Source organism: Grampus griseus (assembly GCF_964374135.1).
Source record: "Grampus griseus genome assembly, chromosome: 15".
In the NCBI taxonomy this organism is placed as follows: Eukaryota; Metazoa; Chordata; class Mammalia; order Artiodactyla; family Delphinidae; genus Grampus; species Grampus griseus.
This window is the reverse complement of record NC_139009.1, coordinates 23646603-23669083: the sequence shown is the minus strand read 5'-3', so window position 1 is coordinate 23669083 and position 22481 is coordinate 23646603. Positions and strand designations below refer to the sequence as shown.

Genomic DNA, 22481 nt, shown 5'->3' with positions numbered 1-22481 from the left:
AATCGCTCAACATTTATTCTGGCTAAGAGAGAAATACTACACCCAATTGTATAAAACATGTATGTTAATTTAAAAATTATTTTGTTTAAACATACTTTAAAATGTTCAGAAGGAATTAAAAGGAAGTTAGATTATAAAATCATAGTTTACACGTCCTTGTATATGTATAAGGGTAAGTAATTCAGATTATTATAAATCTTAGGCTCTTTCCAACACCACAATAAGGGCTCCCAAAATTTTTAAGCAATTTCAATATTTATATGTTTATAAGAGAAAAGCATACAAAACCAGCATGATTTATTATTGCTCCTTGCAGCCATACTCCAAGTTACCTCCAGCTTTCCATAAAAAGACCCAGTGCCTGAGAGAAAATTAGCAACTTCTATAAAAATGTTCAAACCTGGATCTGTATATAACCAATTATTTAAATGATCCAAAACCAAATTATTTTTTTAACATCTTTATTGGAGTATAATTGCTTTACAATGGTGTTAGTTTCTGCTGTATAACAAAGTGAATCAGCTATACATATACATATATCCCCATACCTCCTCCCTCTTGCGTCTCCCCTCCCACCCTCCCTATCCCATCCCTCTAGGTGGTCACAAAGCACCGAGCTGATCTCCCTGTGTTATGCGGCTGCTTCCCACTACAAAACCAAATTATTTTAATATGTCCACATTAATTAACAGAGTGATGGTACCACTGTAAAGGTTTACAAGGCTCCAAGAGGATCCAGAAGAACAGTCCTGGAATATCCTCTAACTCCCACTCACGTAGAGGAAAAAAACATGGAAAACTAGGCACTGTTTATAGCACACCCTTCAACCTCATCATACTCCACCGCTATGTGAAATTTTACAAATCTATAAACTGTAGGTAACTGAGAGACATGCAGAGTCATCGTGTCAGGAAGAGGGTTCATCCGACTTCGCTCACTGCTCATCGGCTCCCCCTCCCCCACAGACCGCTTTTGTCTCCGTCTGCAATCCATTTCAACATTCCTTTACTCCATACAAATTTGTGGGACTTTTTTTCACTTTCCTTTGAACCAGTTATATACCATTTGCCCGGTTCTCTCATTGATTATGAATTAAATAAAATCCTTAACACATTTATTTTTATATTTCTGTAAGTCATTATATTATCGTTTAATGAGTAACTAGTCAACTCTCTTACCACTGATAAGACACCATTCAGTACTTAGATGTTGTTCAGCACTTAGATTATCAACACAAAATGACACTCCAACAGTGAGTATGAATCAGACTGGAAAGGTCCATCTCCCCATGTATATTAATAAACAGAACTTTGGCTTCTGAAAAATCAATCCTGGTGAATTGTGTTGGCATGAATGAAGTCATGAGCACCGGATGAAGCAAGAAAATCAGGTTTCAGAACCGCAAAGCCCATATTCAGACTGTGGATAACAGTGAAGCCAAGGAATAGCAGCCACAACAAGCTGTTGCCACTCATCTCCACTATCCATCCAGTGACCCCCTTTAAGAAGTTCAAACAGCTAAGGATAATGGCCAATTCAATGGCAGAATTCATGGCAGAAGATGAAAAAATAAGTTTGGTAGTCTGTTCTATAAAAGGTCCTCAAATTTTGCCATCCCTTTGCACGTATCCATGTTCACCTCCCATCCATAAAAGTAGGTATATTTTTATCTCATTTTAGAAGAAATCAATACAAAAGTCTGTGTTCAGCTTCATAAATTATCAAGAGTATAATCATGGAGAATTATAAAGAGAAGTAAAGGATGAGAAACATACTGATAACAGAGTCAGAGAAGATGTTCCAGATGCAAGTGACCCACATCAGGAGAACTAGGTGGCTTCTAAGCTTCTCCCTCTACCCACTCTCTTTATCCCAAAGACACTAACTAAAATAAAAAGGATCATAATAGACTTCAATTCCTTTTACTAGTAAGAGGCACACTGTGATGGCTAATTTTATATGTCAAACTGACTGGCCATGGAATACCCAAATTAAACATTATTTCTGGATGTGCCGGTGAGGGTGTTTCAGGATAAGATTAGCATTTGAATGGAATATTATGTAATGTATATTATGTTACATATTAAACATATAGATACATACATACATACATATGAATGTATTAAAAAGAAACATGTATAAATTTTAAATAAACTTAAATTTTTTTTACATCTTTATTGGAGTATAATTGCTTTACAATGGTATGTTAGTTTCTGCTTTATAACAAAGTGAATCAGTTATACATATACGTATGTTCCCATATCTCTTCCCTCTTGTGTCTCCCTCCCTCCCACCCTCCCTATCCCACCCCTCCAGGCGGTCACAAAGCACCGAGCTGATCTCCCTGTGCTATGCAGCTGCTTCTCACTAGCTATCTACCTTACGTTTGGTAGTGTATATATGTCCATGCCTCTCTCTTGCTTACCCTTCCCCCTCCCCATATCCTCAAGTCCATTCTCTAGTAGGTCTGTGTCTTTATTCCTGTCTTACCCCTAAGTTCTTCATGACATTTTTTTTCTTAAATTCCATATATATGTGTTAGCACACGGTATTTGTCTTTCTCTTTCTGACTTACTTCACTCTGTAGGACAGACTCTAGGTCTATCCACCTCATTACAAATAATAGTTCAATTTCGTTTCTTTTTATGGCTGAGTAATATTCCACTGTATATATGTGCCACATCTTCTTTATCCATTCATCCGATGATGGACACTTAGGTTGTTTCCATCTCCTGGCTATTGTAAATAGAGCTGCAATGAACATTTTGGTACATGACTCTTTTTGAATTATGGTTTTCTCAGGGTATATGCCCAGTAGTGGGATTGCTGAGTCATATGGTAGTTCTATTTGTAGTTTTTTAAGGAGCCTCCATACTGTTCTCCATAGTGGCTGTACCAATTCACATTCCCACCAGCAGTGCAAGAGTGTTCCCATTTCTCCACACCCTCTCCAGCATTTATTGTTTCTAGATTTTCTGATGATGGCCATTCTGACTGGTGTGAGATGATATCTCATTGTAGTTCTGATTTGCATTTCTCTAATGATTAATGATGTTGAGCATTCTTTCATGTGTTTGTTGGCAATCTGTATATCTTCTTTGGAGAAATGTCTATTTAGGTCTTCTGCCCAAACTTAAATTTTTAATATTTAAGGTAGAGATATGTATAAATATCTCTATATCCTACTGGTTCTCTTTCTCTGGAGAAAGCTGACTCATACACACACACACACACACACACACACACACACACACACACACACACACACACATATCCTGCCCTTGTTCAGGACTGTCTCAGAAATAAACATATGTATACATATATATAACAAATTAGCAATCAGAAATATCTATTCCAGGAAAACTATTTTCCAAGAGAAAACATCTGCTCTCCATTGACTGGTGAGGCCACAGATATACTGTACACAAATATCAAGTATATTCAGAGACAACAAATCATTACACTATTTTTTAAACTCCAGAGAGGATGGAGAGAAAGGCATAATTATGGTTTGTTTAATGCAAAAAGTTTTAGGCAACACACTGATCCACAGCTAATTTTTCCTTACCTCTGTGACTTAAAAGTCTCAATGCATTAGCTAAACATGGCACAAAAGATTCCGTTACAATATGGGGGGCAAGGTTGGGGGGAGGGAGCAATGCTGGCAAGACTCAAAGAAGCAAAGAAGCAAAATTATTCTAACAGGGCTCTTGGATATTTTTCCCAAAAATGTTTAGGAAAACTGAAAATAACTTAAATGACTAGGAAAGGTAACCACCTCCTGTCTCTCTGCAATATATTTCTAAGACCTGGTCCATTAAAAATATTTTGCATATCTGCCACTAAAATAACTATAAGGAAGACAAGTAATAAGACAGTTTACCAAATGCAAGATTAGTGTGCATTCTGACTCTGGGGGCATTTCCATTTTTCTAAGAAAATGAGTTTCCATTTTTCTGAGCAACTTCTGATGCAGCCATTGGTCCATGGTTCTTTCCTCCTCAGAAAAGGCCTCAGGAAAACCAAGTTACTGATATTTATAAACATTTATTACAAACCAAGAAAGAAATTAACACATTAAAAAGCATTTTTAATTTTAAAAGGCTCAATCTGGGGAAAGTTTGTTTTCCTGCAAGCCAATATTAAAAAGTGAAGCCTTAGAAGTAGATGCAATTGTCAACTGCAACAGTTCAGGGAGTAAAACCCTGGATTCAATAAGCTCTGAAGGTCCTGTGTCCTTTTCTCCCCTTTTCCATAAACGCTTTCTGTATATTCCTGACCACGTAAGGACCAAATTATTACCGTACAAAAATTTCTTCTGTTCTCAATTTTGAGACAACTTCCCATAAACTGGCAAAAACATTTTAAATAAGCCTATTTAAAGTTGAGCAATTTTAACTCCGTTTAGAAAAATTTTAAAGATTTAAAAGAAAAATAAGGGCACTTAAAAAAAAACCTACAGCTAACATCATACTCAATGGTGAAAGAATGAAAGTTGTCCCCCTAAAATAAACTACAGATTTAATGCAATCTCTTTTGAAATTCCAACAGCCTGTTTTGCAGAAATGGAAAAGCTGATCCTCAAATTCATATGGAATTTCAAGGAGTCCCAAGTAGCCAAACAGTAATAAAAAAGAACAAAGTTGGAAGACTCACACTTCCCAACTTCAAAACTTACCACAAAGCTTATAATAATCAAAACAGTATGGTACTGGCATAAGAAAAGACATGCAGATCAATGGAATAAAAGTGAGAGTCCAGAAATATACCCATACAGAAATATACCCATACATCTATGGCCAACTGATTTTTGACAAGGGTGCCAAGACCATTCAATGGGGAAAGAATAGTCTGAAACAAATGGTACTAGAACAGCTGGATATCCATATCCAAAAGAATGAACTGACCTCTGTATTATACCACAGACAAAAATTAACTCAAAAAGGATCAATGACCTAAATGTAAGAGCTGAAACTATAAAACTCTTCGAAGAAAATATATGGGTCAATCTTCACAACCTTAGATTTGGCAATGGATTCTTAGATATGACACTAAAACCACAACAAAAGACAAAAAACAAAATGAGTTGGACTTGATCAAAATTTAAAACTTCTGTACATCAAATAACACTATCAAGAAAGTGAAAAAACAACCCACATAATGGGAGAAAACTTTTGCAAATCAAGGGTCTAGTATCCAGAATATTAAAGAACTCTTACAACTCAACAACAAAAAGACAAACAGCTTTTTTAAGTGAGCAAAGGACTTAAACAGACATTTCTCGAAAGATATACAGTCAATAAGCACGTGACAAAATGCTCAGTGTCATTATCATTAGGCAAACACAAATCAACACCACAATGAGATACTACTACATACCCAACAAGAATGGCTATAATTTAAAAAATGGAAAATAACAAGTATTGGTGAAGATGCAGAAAATCTGGAAGCCTCATACACTGCTGATGAGAATGTAATATGGTGCAGCTGCTCTGGGAAAACAGGTTGGCAATTCCTCAAAAAGTTAAACATAGATTTACTTTATTATCCAGCATTTTCACTCCTAGGTACACACCTAGAAGGACTGGAGCTAGGTACGCAAATACTTGTTCACTAATTTTTATAACAGCACTATTTACCATAGCCAAAAGGTAGAAACTACCTAAATGCCCTTCAATGGATGAATGGGTAAACAAACTGTAGTATTATATATACATACAAGGGAATATTACTCAGCCTTAAAAAGGAATGAAGAAAAAAAAGGGGGGGGGTGGCTTCCCTGGTGGCGCAGTGGTTAAGAATCTGCCTGCCAATGCAGGGGACACGGGTTCAAGCTCTGGTCCGGGGAGATCCCACATACTGCAGAGCAACTAAGCCCGTGAGCCACAACTACTGAGCCTGCGCATCTAGAGCCTGTGCTCCACAGCAAGAGAAGCCAGGACAATGAGAAGCCGCACACAGCGATGAAGAGTAGCCCCCGCTTGCCGCAACTAGAGAAAGCCCTCACACAGAAACGAAGACCCAACACAGCCAAAAATAAATAAATAAATATTTTAACAAAAGGAATGAAGTACTGATATGTGCTACAACATGGATGAACCTTGATAACAGTATGCTAAGTAAAAGCAGCAAGACACAAAAGGTCACATATTTATATATATATTTATATACATATTTATATAAAATATCCAGAAAAGGTAACTCATAGAGACAGACAGCTGATTGGTGGTTGCCAGGGACTGGGGAGAAAAAGGTAGTAACAGGGTTTCCTTTTGGGGTGATGAAGTGCTTTGGAACTAGACAGAGGAAGCAGTGGCACAACAATGTGAATGTACTAAATGCCACTGATTTGTTCACTTTAAAATGGTTAATTTTATGATTTGTGAATTTCCATCTCAATTTTTTTTTAATTAATAGAAACCAAATGTCATAGCCTAACTTTTTTTTCCAAGTATCCATAGTGGAGATTATTTACAAAAATCAGTTGTCTGTTAAGCCACAATGGCAACCTCAATTAATTTACAGGGCATATTTTCTGATTATAACACAACAAAACCAATAATTAATAATGAATTCAAAACAAAGAATCCTAATCCTGTAAATTTCTAAACTCTTAAATAATGCTGCAGTAATTTTTTAAAAATTAAAGGATAAACAAGACTTGTAGTTCTCGAATTTGGTGTGCACTCAGATTACCTGGGGAGCTTGTTTAAAATACAGAAGCTTAAGCCCTACACCCAGAGATTCTCATTTAATAGATCAAGAGTGGAGTTAGAGCATCTATACTTTTAATAAGCCCTCCACCAAAGTTTAAAAACAATAACAGAATATTAAGGAAAAAATGTAAAGATGTTCCATATCAAAAGCTATGGAATTCATACAAAGCTGTACTCATATACATTGTCTAAAATAATAATACTTAAGAGAACATAAACTAAGCAGTCAATTTAAGATTTTAAAATAAAAGTGTTATTAAAGAAAATAGGAAAACAGAAATATGAATGAAAATAAAACTACATGATTATGAAACTAAAAAAGCAGAACTTTAAAATGAGTGTGGTTAGAGTCCTGAAAATTCTAACAAAACAAAAAATTCTCAAAGAGACACAGAACTGGGAAAAGAGATTAATCATCTTCTTAAAAAAAGACATAAAAACATAAAACAAGGAAAATAAATTTTTCAGAAAACTGGAAAAATAAATTTTCTAATAACTCTAAATCTACACATGGTTAGTTCATCAAAAATATAAGAAATTACTTGTCAATGAAAAAAGTCATAAGTTCAATTATGGCATTAAGTATAATCTGCTACTTGGTTGAAAAAAATTAGAACTTGTAAAGTAAGGAAAATTTTAACAAAATGCTACTATGAACTTGAAATTCTTTCCATTGCAGAAAAAAAAAATGTATCAAACATTCAAACTGGTTAATAAGTACCCAGTAACTATCACACAGCTTCACTAGTAAGAAAAACAGACTTTATTCTCTGCAATCCAAAAGCAAAACTGAAAAGAACTTCATGATATAAATGATTACAAATTATTCTACTTTTCAGGTCTAAAAAAAAAATAGTCAAAATACATCACCATCAACTTTACAAATACCATTGAGGTTACATTTTCTTTTCTATTTTAAAGTCACTTTGTAGCCTATTTAACTTTAACCTCTGTTACTCAATCATGGGAACAAATAAATGATAGTCATTAACAAAGAGAAGGCAAGAGCCAAGTGTTATTACCAATAATTAATATAAGGGTAAATAAAATGAAAATGTTCTTAATCAAGGGGAGAGAGCTAATGCTCTCCTCCCCTGAGGTGACATATTTCCCCCCCTATGGCTGCTATAACAAATTACTTGGTGGCTTAGAACACCGTAATAAATGTACTCTTTCACAGTTCTAGAGGCAAAAAGCCTGAAAACAGTATTAGTAGCCCAATACTGAAATCAAGGTGTCAAGCCACACTCCCTTCAGAGGCTTTAGGGGAGAATCCATTCTTTGCCTCCTCCAGCTTCTGATGGTGCCAGAATTCCTTGACTTGTGGCCACATCACTCTAATCTCTGCCTCCATGGTGGGTCACCTTGCCTCCTCCTCTTCTCTGTGTGTACCATCTCCTTCTGCCTCCCTCTTAAAAGGGTATATTTAATTGCATTTAGAATACAACCAGATAATCAAGGGTTAACTGCCCCAGCTCAAGACCTCCAATTTAATCACATCTGCAAAGACCCTTTTGGCCATATAAGGTTACCAGAGATCAGGACTTGGATCTCTTTTGGAAAGCTATTTTCAGCCTACCACAGTGTGTCTCCTTAAAAACATACACCAAACCCTTTGGTCAGGAATTAGGTAATCTTAGTCTCCAGATTTCACAATGCAAAGTCACAGGCCTTCTGACTCTCATAACGATAAACACATACCTCTGAAATTAACTCAGGAATCTATCACCAGGTGTAAAGGAGACTATCACAGGGGACATCCATTTGTCTCTCAAAAATATAAAAGAAACACTAAATCTCTATTTTACTGTAAAGATGAATGAAATTCTACTCAAAGTTTGTAGTCTCTCCTTGAACTATCTACATGCATGTTATCTCACATGCATACCCAATATATCGAGTTTTTTCTCCCTTCTACATTGGTAAAGAGGGGTCTTTTTGTTGGCAGGATTTTCTTATTTCCCCAACAAACATTATAGAATTGGGTAATAATAAACTAAGTTTTTAAATGAATTTGAAATGGACTACTTTCCAAAAGCAGCAAAAATTATTTTTATTGTCTGAATTTTTCCAACACATAATTTTAAGGCCCACCAGCCCTTGAACTCCTTCAGAATCAAGCAGTTTTCATTCCATAAAATCAAAATTCAAGATGAATTAAACAGTTATATGTAAAATATGAAAGCATTAAAAATTAGAATATAGCAATAGAAAAAATGAGCAAAGAAAACAGTCACATACGAAACACTAAAAAACAAAGAAATCAAATTAAAGCAATGTGATGTCATGTTTCCAACTACTACCCTTCCATATTTGACAAGGATAATATTGGGTTGGCCAAAAAGTTCGTTCGGGTTTTTCTGTACCATCTTATGGAAAAACCCAAACGAAGTTTTTGGCCACCCCAATACCTAGCAAAAGTGAGGGTATGAGGACACAGGGACTCTTAAACATACTATTACTGAGAATATAAACTGATAGAGACCTTTTAAAAAGCAATTCAGCATAGCCGACAAGATTTAAAAGGCAAATAAATAGATTTGTACCCAATAATTCTTCTAATCATCTATCCTACAAAAATACTCATCAAAGTGAGGGAAAAAACTTATGTATAAAAATGCCCACTGGCCAAAGCAATCTTGAGAAAGAAAAACGGAACTGGAGGAATCAGGTGCCCTGACTTCAGACTATACTACAAAACTACAGTAATCAAAACGGTATGGTACTGGCACAAAAACAGAAATATAGATCAACAGAACAGAAAGCCCAGAAATAAACCAAAAAAATTACAGTCAATTAATCTACAACAAAGGAAGCAAGACTATACAATGGGGAAGAGACAGTCTCTTCAATAAGTGATGCTCAGAAAACTGGATAGCTACATGTAAAAGAATGAAATTACAACATTTTCTCATACCACATACAAAAATAAACTCAAAACGGATTAAAAAACTAAACGTTAAGACTGCAAACCATAAAACGCCTAGAAGAAAACAGGCAGAACACTCTCTGACCTAAATCATAGCAACATTTTTTTGGATCTGTCTCCTCAAGCAAAGGAAACAAAAGCAAAAATAAACAAAAGGGACCTAATTAAACTTAAAAGCTTTTGCACACAAAAAAACACCAACAAAACAAAAAGACAACCTACTGAATGGGAGAAAATATTTGCAAGTGATATGACTGATAAGGGGTTAATATCCAAATATATAAACAGCTCATAAAACTCAATATCAAAAAACAAACAACCCAATTAAAAAATGGGCAGAAGACCTAAACAGACATTTTTCCAAAGAAGACATACAGATGACCAACAAGCACCTGAAAAGGTACTCAACATGGTTAATCATCAGAGAAATGCAAGTCAAAACCACAATGAGATATCACGTCACACCTGTCAGAATGACTATCATCAAAAAGAACACAAATAACAAATGTTGGCAAGGATGCGGAGAAAAGGGAAACATAGTACACTGCTAGTGGGAATGCAAACTGGTGCAGCCACTACAGAAAACAGTATGGAGGTTCCTCAAAAAACGAAAAGTAGAAATACAATACAATCCAGCAATTTCACTCCTGGGTATTTATCTGAGGAAAAAAAAACAAAACCACTAATTTGAATAGATATATGCACCCCTATGTTTACTGCAGTATTATACACAATAGCTAAGATATAGAAGCAATCTAAGTGTCCATCAACAGATGAATGGATAAGGAAGATGTGGTGTGTATTTTTCATATATATATATATATATATATATATATATATATAAAATGGAGTATTGCTCAGCCCTAAAAAAGAATGAAATTTTGCCATTTGCAACAACATGGATGGACCTGGAGGGTATTATGCTTAGTGAAATAAGTCAGAGAAAGATAAATACTGTATGTTATCACTTACATGTGGAATCTAAAAAGTGAAATGAATGAATATAACAAAACAGAAACAAACTTACAGATGTAGCGGACACACTACTGATTACCAGTGGGGAGAGGGAAGGGAGGTGGGGCAAGATAGGGGTAGGGGATTAAGAGATATAAACTACTGTGTATAAAATAAATAAGCTACAAGGATATATTGTACAGCACAGGGAATAGAGCCAATATTTTATAATAACTTCCTAACTTCCTTCCTTCCTCCCTCCCTCCCTCCCGCCTCCCTCCTTCCCTCCCTCTCTTTCTTTCTTCATTTATTTTTGGCCACGCTGCATGGCATGTAGGATCTTAGTTCCCTGACCAGGGATTGAACCCATGCCCCCTGCAGTGGAAGCACAGAGTCTTAACCACTGGACCACCAGGGAAGTCGCTATAGCAACTTTAAATGGCATATAATCTATAAAAGTATTGAATCACTAGTACATCTGAAACTAATACTGTAAACCAATGATATTTCAATTAAATAAATAAATAAATAAAAATTCACATGCTCACTGAAATTCTACTTGTATGTGAAAATTAGAAATAGTATAAACGCCCATCAATATAGAAATAGCTAAATGATGGTATATGTCTACAATGGAATTCAATGTAGCCGGTGAAAAATGAAATACAACAATATAAGCTGTCATTTAGAAAGCTAGCCATGATGCATTAAGTGAAAAAAGCACTTAAAATATAGTAAGTAAATTATTCTGTTTTTACTTAAAGGGAAAAAACAAAATAACAAACATATATAATTGTAATATGTTTACATATTAATAGAAGCTATATTTTCCAAAAAATCTTATGACATGGGAAAATCCTTACAAAATTAACTGAAAAGAGTACAACTACAAAATTGTATATGCAACTATATAAACAAAAGCAGTGCAATATTAATAAACAAGGGTGACTAATTACCTGAGTAACGTGATTTTGAACTGTTCTTTATACATTTTTTATTTTCCAAAATGCATGTTATTTACAAAATCACAATAAAAATTAAAGTTTTTTATTTTTTTTAATTCATTGATGTAATGTTCCTTTTTTTTTTTAATATTTATTTATTTATTTGGCTGCGCCAGATCTTAGTTGTGGCACTCAGGATCTTCACTGCGGCATGCAGGCTCTTAGTTGAGGCACGCAGGATCTAGTTCCCTGACCAGGGATTGCACCCAGGTCCCCTGCATTGGGAGCGTGGAGTCTTAACCACTGGACCACCAGGAAAGTCCCTTGTTTTGTTTTTAAATGGGAACCCAGATGACCAAAAAACTGTTAGGCTTTAACGAGTCAGGAATGATTCAAACCCTACAGAATACAGGAGACTGAGTATAAAATGACATAGTGAGTTCAGGTACAAAAGAAGACCTTTAAAAATACATATTTACCAAAACTTGCCCAATATAAAGAATGCTATCTCCTTCAGACTGGTTACTTGAAATACTGTATTTATTCTGATGTTGCATTACTAAAAGTAATGTTAACCAACATGATCACCCAACCTTATCACCTAGGTAGGTCCTAAAATAGTTTTGGGGTCATTTCAAACAACTCTAGTTTCAAAGAACAGAGACCTTGCACAAATTCAGTTAGTTAAAACATGCTGCAGCTTTTGAAGACATGTTTTGAGACAGGGAATAGACCCTGGCCTTCAGAAAAGGTTCCCTCCACATAAACTATTCACTGCCATCAACACCACCTTTCCATACATGTCCAACAACCTCCTCCATTCCTTTCACTCATGAGCTTCCTCACTACAGGCGTCCTCTCCCCAGATGTGACAATTATCAAAATCCTACCATCTTGGTAAGACCAAGCTCCAAATACATCTGCTCCATGAAGCTGCTGCTTTTTTGAACTCCAAAAGCATTTCAATATCTATACTGCTCATTGATCAGCATGTGCTATTTTTATACTGACAGTCTTTTAATATATTCTGACTTCCCAGTTATAGTTTATAAGGAACTGGAAGGTATGTCTTCCATCTCCAGTGCAGTTCGCTGGAGATACACAATGAGTGGTGGCCCATCCAAGAAACACAATAGGTGTTTGTTTGCTTTGCTTCTATATAAAGTTTGGGACAGTATTATTGTTAGTTTAGGCTTGAAGGACTGTGGTGAGCCTTGAATGGCTGCCTAAGAAGTGTGGGTTTTATCCTGCAATCATCTAGAGCTGAAAGTTCTTAAGCTCAAAAATGATGTGATAGAAGTGTATTCTAGCAAAAGTACTCCTTAGTCCACAGTTGCCAGATTTGGGGGAGACAGTAACATTTCAAGCAAGGAAGGAAGTCGGCTGAGCATAAAGGGTTAAAAGTCAGAAAGCACTGGGTTCTCTAACACCTCCAGCTCTTGGCAAGTTATACGACTTCTTAAAAGCTTCCTTTTCTTTATCTATAAAACAAGGATGAGAAAACCAGAACCTACCTAGCTGCAGTAAGTATTACAGAAAATCACAATGACAGTAAGTGCTACAGTGGGATTCAAGCACATCACAGTTCAAGCTGTTAAAAGGATAATTCAAACAAACAAAAAGGTAACACTGTGTCTCCCATACAAATATAAAATGAACGCCTGTCTATGATTTTATGTAACTCATTAATTAATTATGGAATAAATAAGATGTTTCATCTGGTTCAAAAGTGGATCCAAAGAACACAAACATACAGGCATCAGGAATGGTGAAATGGATTTGCTTAATAGATCCAAAACCTGCTTCCCCCACAAAAGAGGAAAAGAAATCAACAGTACCTCCAACCAACAAAATTCATTTGCATGTCTAAGGACAAGAGCAATTTGCACTGCTGTGAGTTATTCACAACTTACAACATTATAAAATAAATCAAAAAATAATAAAAGCTGTAGATCCCATAGATTAGATCTCCAGGAAATGTGCTTTAGACCACCTAGTTTCCAATGAAAACACCCCGTAATCCCTTTTGTACATTTCAAGACTTTCACAAATTTTCCTTACATAGTTCTTAACCACCATGCACATTGCCTTTTTCTTCTTTTAGAAAAAAATCCACAGCTTCAAGATCTCTGACAACCATTAGAAAAACTGAGTTAGTCCCCTCCATAAAACTAATCTTTCACTACAATAAATTGTTTTCTTCACATACTAAACCAGAAATTTAGAATTATTATGCATTTATATATAAATGCAGAAATAAATTAATTCATTGGATTGTCTAGCTTCTTAAGAGATCTAAAACTAACGAGGGTTTGGTTTTACTGAACAATGACAAGGAGAATTACTCTCTGAAGGAAAAAAGACATAGTTAAATTGTCACTTCCAAGTAACTGACCCAAAATTAACTTAAGTGTCTAACTGGCCAATATATGCATCTTAATTTCCACCCTATGTTTTCTTCCATAAACAAAATCAATCCCAGTCCAACTACCACTCCAGTAAAATCAAGTAGATGTACTGCTCCTACTGCTCCAGCTAAGTGCAACTAAAAACCCTGGACATCATATATGAAACAAACAAAAGACTCTGAAGGTGGGACTTCCCCGGCGGTCCAGGGGCTAAGGCTCCGCACTCCCAATGTACGGGGCCCGGGTTCGATTCCTGGTCAGGGAACTAGATCCCACATGCATGCCGCAACAACGAGTTCACATGCTGCAACTAAAGATCCCACATGCCACAACTGAAAAACCTGCCTGCCGCAACGAAGATCAAAGATCCCGCATGCCACAACTAAGACCCGAGCAGCCAAATAAATAATTAAAAAAAAAAAAAAGACTCTGAGCATGGAGAGAAGGCACACTAGCTAGGGAGGCACCTTGGGACCCGTCGAACAACATGGTAGTGAGTTCTCTGGGTTTTCCTTTTGCCTCATATATATCACGTGGACACAAAGCTGAAGCAGCCAGTAATCCAGAAATACCAATGGGGGCTGACAAAAAAGTTCCTGCTCTTCCAGAAAACCAAGAAAAGAGCAGCAGAGCAAAACAGAAGACTTGCAGACAATAACCACTGGCACTCCAGCCAAAAACCACAGGAAAAACTGTGGCTCATCCCCACCCACAACAACGTAAGCCAAGTAGGGAGCCTGAACTTTCCCTCTCACCAGGCTGTACTGTTGTGCCTCAACATTACAGGTTACCCCCCTTACTCCCTCCCCTTACCCCCCACCCTCACTCCTGCAGGGATGATATCAAAGGCAGAACTTCTTCCCTTGCCAGGTAGGTGTAAGACTCCCCCTTGCCCTGCCTCAGTGTCTATGAAGACCACCTGGAGAGCCTGGACTTCTACTGCCATGACAGTAAGGAGGCTCCCCTTCTCATGTCCACCAGGATGGTATGAGACAAGGCCTAGTAGAGAGTCAGGACTTTCTCTGCCCTCCAGGGGTAAGAAGGCCATCCCCTCCCAGTGGTGTCAGTACAGGCCATGTGGAGAACAGCAAGAAGGCATAGTAGTATCAGTGAAGGCCTAGAGAGGAGCTGAAACTTCCACTCCTGCCCAGCAGCAGTGAGGAGCCCTACTTCGTGTGTCAATGGACCAATTCCTCGAAAGCACACAACTCACCCAAGATGAAATAGATAATCTGAATAGCCCTGTGACTATTAAGGAAATTAAACTCGTAATTTAAAACCTCATGAAAAAGAAATCTCCTGGCTAAGATTGTTTGATGAGAGAATTCTGCCAAATGTTTAAAGAAAAATTAACACAATCTATTCTGGTAAACACAAGAATAAGGAGCACTTCCCAATTTACTTTATGAAGCTAGTACTTCCCTGATGCAAAACCCAGGAGGGCTTCCCTGGTGGCGCAGTGGTTGAGAGTCTGCCTGCCGATGCAGGGGACACGGGTTCGTGCCCCGGTCTGGGAAGATCCCACATGCCGCGGAGCAGCTGGGCCCGTGAGCCATGGCCGCTGAGCCTGCGCGTCCGGAGCCTGTGCTCCGCAACGGGAGCAGCCGCAACAGTGAGAGGCCCGCGTACCACCAAAAAAAAAAAAAAACCAGGAAAAGACAGTACAAAAGAAAAAAACTATAGACCAATACATGAATGTAGGCACAAAAATCCTTAGTTGAATATTCAAGAATCAATGTAACCCACAATATTGACAAACTGATAAAATACATATTCACAGGATCATACCAATCTATACAGAAAAAATTATCTGATAAAAAACAATCCTGTTTATGAGTAAAACTCTCAGAAAAAAAAAAAAGGAATACAGGGGAACTTCCTCAATTAGATAACAAGCAACTATAAAAAAACATACAGCAAACATCATTACACCTAATGCTAAAAGAAAAAATGAACAATGCATTGCCCCTATTATTGAGAACAACAATGTCCACTCTCACCACTCTTATACAACACAGTACTGAAAATTCTAGTCAATGCAAGAAGGCAAGAAAAGGAAATAAAAGCCATACAGAAAGAAGAAATAAACCTGTCCCTATTTGCAAATGACATGATGGTTTCCATAGACAATCCCAAGAAATCTATCCAAAAACCTCCTAGACCCTCCTAATATGTGAGTTCAGTAAGGGTGCAGATACAAGATAAATACACCAAAGAAAAAAAGCAACTGCAAACTGCATGTCAATGGAAAAGACAACCTACGGAATAGAAGAAAACTTCTGCAAATCATATATATGATAAGGGGCTTATAAGAAGAATATATACAGAACTTCTATAACTCAGTAGTAAAAAGGCAAATAACCCATTAAAAAATGGACAATGGATCTGAATAGACATTTCTCCAAAGAAAATATACTAATGCCTGATAACCACATGAAAAGATGCTTGACATCATCTGCCATCAGGGAAATGCAAATCAAAACCACAATATCAACTCACACTCAGGAGAATGTTTTATTATAACTTCTCTAGAATGGCTATAATCAAAGAGATAATAACAAGTGTTGGGGGAAGATGGAGAAATATGGGAACCCCCATATGCTGCGATGAGATTGTAAAATGGTACAGCCTGGAAAAGTCTGATGGTTCCTCAAAAAATTATACCGTATTACCCAGAAATTCAACTCCTAGTTATATACCAAAAAAAAAAAAAAAAATTACAACATACATCTGCACAAAAAACTTGTACATGAATGTCCATCAACTGATGAGTAGATAAATAAAATGTGGCATATCCACACAATGGAGTATTATTCGGCCATAAAAAGGAATTAAGTACTGTTACATGCTGCAACAGGGATGAACACTTAAAACGTTATGCTAAGTGAAAGACGCCAGTCACAAAAGACCACATATTATATGATTCTACTTAAAGGAAATGTCCAGAACAGGCAGGAAGTAGATTAGTACTTGCCTACGTGAAAGGTGGGAGGATGAGGGGACATGAGGTGTCACTGTTAATGGATACAGGGTTTCTTTTTGAGGTGATAAAAATGTTCTAAAATTAATTGTGGTAATGGTTGTACAATTCAATGAATATAGTATTAAAAATCACTGACTACCAGATCCACAGCTGACTTCTTTCTTGAAACTTACAAGCTGATTCTAAAATTCATAAAGACTTACAAGGGATCCAGAATAGACAACCCAATTTTGAAAAAGAAGAACAAAGTAGGAGGACTCATACTTCCTGTTTTCAAAACTTACCACAGGGCTTCCCTGGTGGCACAGTGGTTAAGAATCCGCCTGCCATGCCAATGCAGGGGACATGGGTTTGATCCCTGGCCTGGGAAGATCCCACATGCCGTGGAGCAACTAAGCCCGTGTGCCACAACTACTGAGCCTGCGCTCGAAAGCCTGTGACTCTCCATTGACTAATAACATTGAACACCTTTCTATACACGAAATGGCCACACAGAGATCCTCTTTCAGAAAGTGCCTATTCAAAACTTTTGTGCATTTTTAAATTAAATTGTCTTTTTCTTATTAATTTTACACAATACACATACACTCTGGATGTGAGTCCTTGGTCAGAAAGATGAATTGAGAATTTCTTCTTCCAGTCTGTATTTTGTCCTTCATTCTCTTCATGGTGTCTTTAGGTGGAGAGAAATTCTCAATTTTAACGAAGTCAAATTTATCAATCATTGTTACAATCATTGCTTTAAGTCTTTTTTAAGAAATCTGTGCCTACTCTACTCAGTAGTTCTTTGATTTGCGCTTATGGTTTGAATGGTTCTGACCTTGCTCTGAATTCATGAATTCCTGCATCTTTGTAAGGTTTACAGTTTCACCTTGCAGTCGATTTGAAATGCATTCATGTTATGTTGTTGGTGATAGACAACTTTAGTGTTATGAACGTCTGAGAGGAAATCAGTTTTACAACTAGAGGATTCATCTGTGACTACTTCCATATTATAATGACTTCTGTACAAATACATTAAAAGCATACTGTTAAAAAAGTGAGGAAAACCCTCTAACACCTGTTATTCTAACATTTTACCCCAAACATACCTTAGATGATTCTTCCCACTCCCTTTGAGGGGCTTTCCTCCAATGGGCCGCTTTATACTAGACCCTACTGACTTTGATGATATAATTAAGTGTTCTGTAGTCTCAGAAATCAAAAGCCTAGAGGCTTCTGTTAAGCCAGGTTCTATTACACCTTATTTGACCCAACAACCTCAGAGGGTTTACAATTCTCCAGAAAACCAGCAACAAGGAACTCCTTGCTCCGTCCTCTTTCCTAAATTAATTAACAGAATCTCCTTTCTCCAACCACAGTTACCAAAAAACCAAAACGAACAAATGTAACAGCTTAGTCTTCTCTTTACTAGCTCAGCAGGTGCTCCCCTCCCCCATCCAGTTATTCTTCACACCCAGCCAATCTTCCATTCTGCCTTCCAAATGTGTGGTGGCCTCTGAACTTTGCTGTCACAGTTAATGCCCTGCTTCACTCCCTCACCATCTCTGGTCTGGAGTATGGGAACTGCCCTTGACTGGTCTCTTCCTAACATTTTGTCTTTGACCCTGTCACCACCAAAGTCCCCTCTCCAGAGCATAAAGTTGATCATGTTACTCATCTGATTAAGATCCTTCTATAGGTCCCACTGCCCACAGGATAAAGTCACTCTCTTAGTTAAGAATTCACAATCTGGCCCTAACCTTTCCTGGCTTCTTTCTTAGCAACTCCTGCAAAATTTTGGCCTGACACCTGGGCACCCATGCCCTCTTTCTCATCCTAATTTTGCACTGCTTCCTCCTTTGGCTAGAAGTCCCTTCTCCCTTTATCCTGCAATCAGCTCCTTCCCTTCTTGCACAGGACGACCCCAGCAGAAGCAACTGTGCCCTAGTATGTGTTCCTGCAGCTCTCTGTACCCACCACAACTATACTTGAGTCCTTATCACCTGTATTAGTGAATCACTTATTTGTTTTTCTCACTCAGGATTAGGAATTAATCTTTACATCCCAAGGACTTGGCAGGGCAATTCCATGAAGGTTCAATGAAAGAATGAATGTCCCAGCCACTTTTATTCATGTCACCTTCTTTCTATAAATAGACACTAGAAAAATTAGTACAAATATGTCAAAGCAATGAACCTAACACAAGTTGTCTTTTAAAAGTCACCCAGCAAAGTATTCTTTTAAAGAGTTTAATAAAAAACTAAAACCTTCCTCAATCATAGATTTGTGCTTCCTGTTAGAAATTAGTAACGACTCTTTGCTTTAAAATACTTTTAGGGACTTCCCTGGTGGCACAGTGGTTAAGAATCCACCTGCCAATGCAGGGGACACGGGTTCAATCCCTGGTCCGGGAAGATCCCACATGCCGCGGAGCAACTAAGCCCGTGAGCCACAACTACTGAGCCTGCACTCTAGAGCCCACATGCCACAACTACTGAAGCCCGTGCGCCTAGATCCCGTGCCCCACAACAAGAGAAGCCACCACAATGAGAAGCCCGCACACCGCAACGAAGAGTAGCCCCAGCTCACCGCAACTAGAGAAAGCCCGCGTGCAGCAACAGACCCAACGCAGCCAAAAATAAATTAAATAAATTAATTTTAAAAAATACTTTTAAAAATAACGGGCATCGGGCTTCCCTGGCGGCGCAGTGGTTGAGAGTCCGCCTGCCGATGCAGGGGACACGGGTTCGTTCCCCGGTCCGGGAAGATCCCACATGCCGCGGAGCGGCTGGGCCCGTGAGCCACGGCCGCTGAGCCTGCACGTCCGGAGCCTGTGCTCTGCAGCGGGAGAGGCCACAACAGTGAGAGGCCGCAAAAAAACAAACAAAAATAACAAAAAAAATAATAATAATGGGCACCAAAGGTGGGATGAATATACCACTTAACCAAAGTAACTGGAGTCATCACCATATAAATCACTACTGGATGCCAAGGGAATGAATCACAGTTATTATTTATACAACTAAAAGACCACAAACAAAATTACTTCATTGAAAGTCTGTTCATATATATCACCTTGACACATAACACATCTGCATGATACAGGAAGATGGTATGCACGGTGGTTAAGAACACAGTCTGGCATCATAATGCTAGTCTTGCAATTTGGGGAAAATTACTTAAAAGTTCAATGTGCCTCAGCTTCCTCGTGTAAAACAAAGATGATACACAATGTTGCTGGGTGAGTGAGCCCTTAAAGGCTCTTGGAACAGTGCCTGAGGAGCAAATGCATAGTAATAAATGTCAACTGTCAACGCAGTGCTTAACTTTTTTAAGCCCTTTTACATACACTTTTTTTTTTTTCTTCAAAACAGCACAGTGAGATTGCTTGGAGAATCACTTTGTCCATTTCCAAGACAAAGTACTGATAGAGAGGTCATGATTTCCCTAAGATATTTTAAGTGGCAGAGTAAGAACCAGAAACTACACCTAACCCCCGCCCCAGACTAAACTGACTCTCCACAGATGCAGTGTGGAAGAAAGATTCTTTTGGGTTTTCCCCACTGTTTACCCTTGGTTATCAGCAACAGCCAGACTAAGCACCTGGTGGGAAGAAACGGACCACCATTTGCTCAAATTAATAGGTAAGAGAAGCCTCATTTTCACAGTGCCTGATGCACAGCAGGCAGTCCAAAGACAACTACTGATAACAAACAAGCAGTGCCACTGTGCTTTCTCAGTAACAGAACAAGGCACTCCACAAAATTAACCCAACTAGTTATACTTCATGACAGGTCTTTGCTCAAATAAGGGACCTACATGAATGGACAAAATTGCATTACTGTTAACGCCTTCACCTATACTTATCTTCATTACATTCCTGGGCTTCAGCTGAAAGTCAATCCGCAGTCTTAACATGCAGCCAAGTGCACATGGAATAGAGTTCATGAACTTCGAAGGCAGAGGCAATGCTGCCGGGGAACCCACCGGAACCAAGGAAATACCAAGAAGCAAAACGTCTCTCCCAACAGCTAAGCTCCCGAACTTTTTATTTCTTCTCTTCAAATGGACAACTAGGAGCTCAGATTCACCTTGACGATCAGACTTGACATCAGCCCCTGGCAAGGGCCTACCTTTCCTTTTGTGGCACTGCCACTCTGGCACCTACAGGCAGGCGCTCGGAGCATACACAAATAAGCCAGATCCAGCCCTTTCCCTCCACAGCTCATGTCCAAGCCTCGCACGTGGCGGCCACTTGGGACCTTTGGCACATCTGATTTAACAGCGGCAGAGCCTGGGCTGTGTTCGCAGCGGTGCAGCTCCCGGACCCTCCCCAATCTGGAGCAGGAAGGTCTTGGTACTCTTCTGTAAACACCTATCAGATACCTGGCCCTCCTCCTCCCGCGGCCACGTCGACCCGGCCCGAGCCGCCCCGCGGCCCCCGACGCCTCCGCTAGCCTCCGGGAGTCGCTTCCTCGCGCCTCCTCTCACCTGAGCCGACGGCGCCGCCACCCGCGTGGTGACCCCAATTCCCCGTCAAGTAACCGTTACAGGGGGCCGCAGCCCAGGGAGGCCCGCGGCTCGGGTGGAAAAGCCCATGGGGCTGCTCCCCCTCCGCCGACCCAGGATTCCCCGGCCGCCGCCGCCATTTTCCCCGTGCCGTAAACCCCACCTGACGGTTCCAGCTTCTCACCTGTAACTAGCAGACGACCACGCGCGACACCGTGGGGAGCGCGTGGGCGAACTGGAGAATCCCTGGGGGTCACAACCTCCGTGCAGAACCCGCCGCTAATTCATCCCGAAGCGGGAGGCTTCGGCCAGTCGCCCTTGTAATGCGTCCCGGCAGGCTCCATCCTGATTGGCTGCGAGCGCCTTGAGGCAGCGGCGTCCCCGGCTGCGTGAGAAGCCCAGGTCCCCGGAGCCCCGCCCCTGCTTCCCCCGCCTGGGGCTCCCCGGGCGCGCGACACTGAGGGCTCCCTTAAAGTGACCACGCTCATTTCCGGCCCGCCTCCAGGAGAGGAGGGACCCACAGAGCGAGGGGGCGTAGGGGCGAGTAGCAATAAGAAATAGGGAATGCCGGAGGGCATTGTCCCAGGGAACCTAATGGTCCCTCTAACCCCTGGAGTTTCAAAGTGACAATAGAAATCTGGGGAGTTTAATTTACAAACTGTGGACTGACAAGAAAGGCACAACCTAAAAATTAAAAATTATGTTTTACTGGACGAACATACTGAGGACTTAAACCTAAAAGGCAGCCTCTCAGATCGCTCTGAGGGACTGTGCTGAAGAGGTAAGGAAGGAGCCAGGATATTTAGGAGCTTTTGCAACAAAAACCAGGTAGTCGGAACTTTAAAAGGTTACTGTTCATTAAAAACCAGACATCTCAAGTTAATGAAGTTAGCACTTTTCTACCTATGGAAAGACGCCAGAGTCTGGGCTCATCAAAATCATTCCTTTGAAATGCACCTTAACTGTCTAGGGCCAGTATCCTGTTTTTTTTCCATCCTGAACTCCCTCAGGGTGCACAGTGCGGGGCAGGGGCGGCAACTGTGTTGGCTGATGGC

General features: G+C 39.2%; 1 protein-coding gene across 2 annotated transcripts in view; it reads right to left on the bottom strand.

Moving 5' to 3' along the window:
* Positions 1–21775, bottom strand: part of LCLAT1 (lysocardiolipin acyltransferase 1) — a 192467-nt gene extending 170692 nt beyond the window's left edge. For both annotated transcript variants that reach the window (XM_082671721.1, XM_082671720.1), the window contains exon 1: positions 21611–21775. The gene's annotated coding sequence lies outside the window, so the exon portion shown is untranslated. The remainder of the gene's footprint in view (positions 1–21610) is intronic.
* Between the last annotated feature and the right edge of the window lie 706 nt (positions 21776–22481).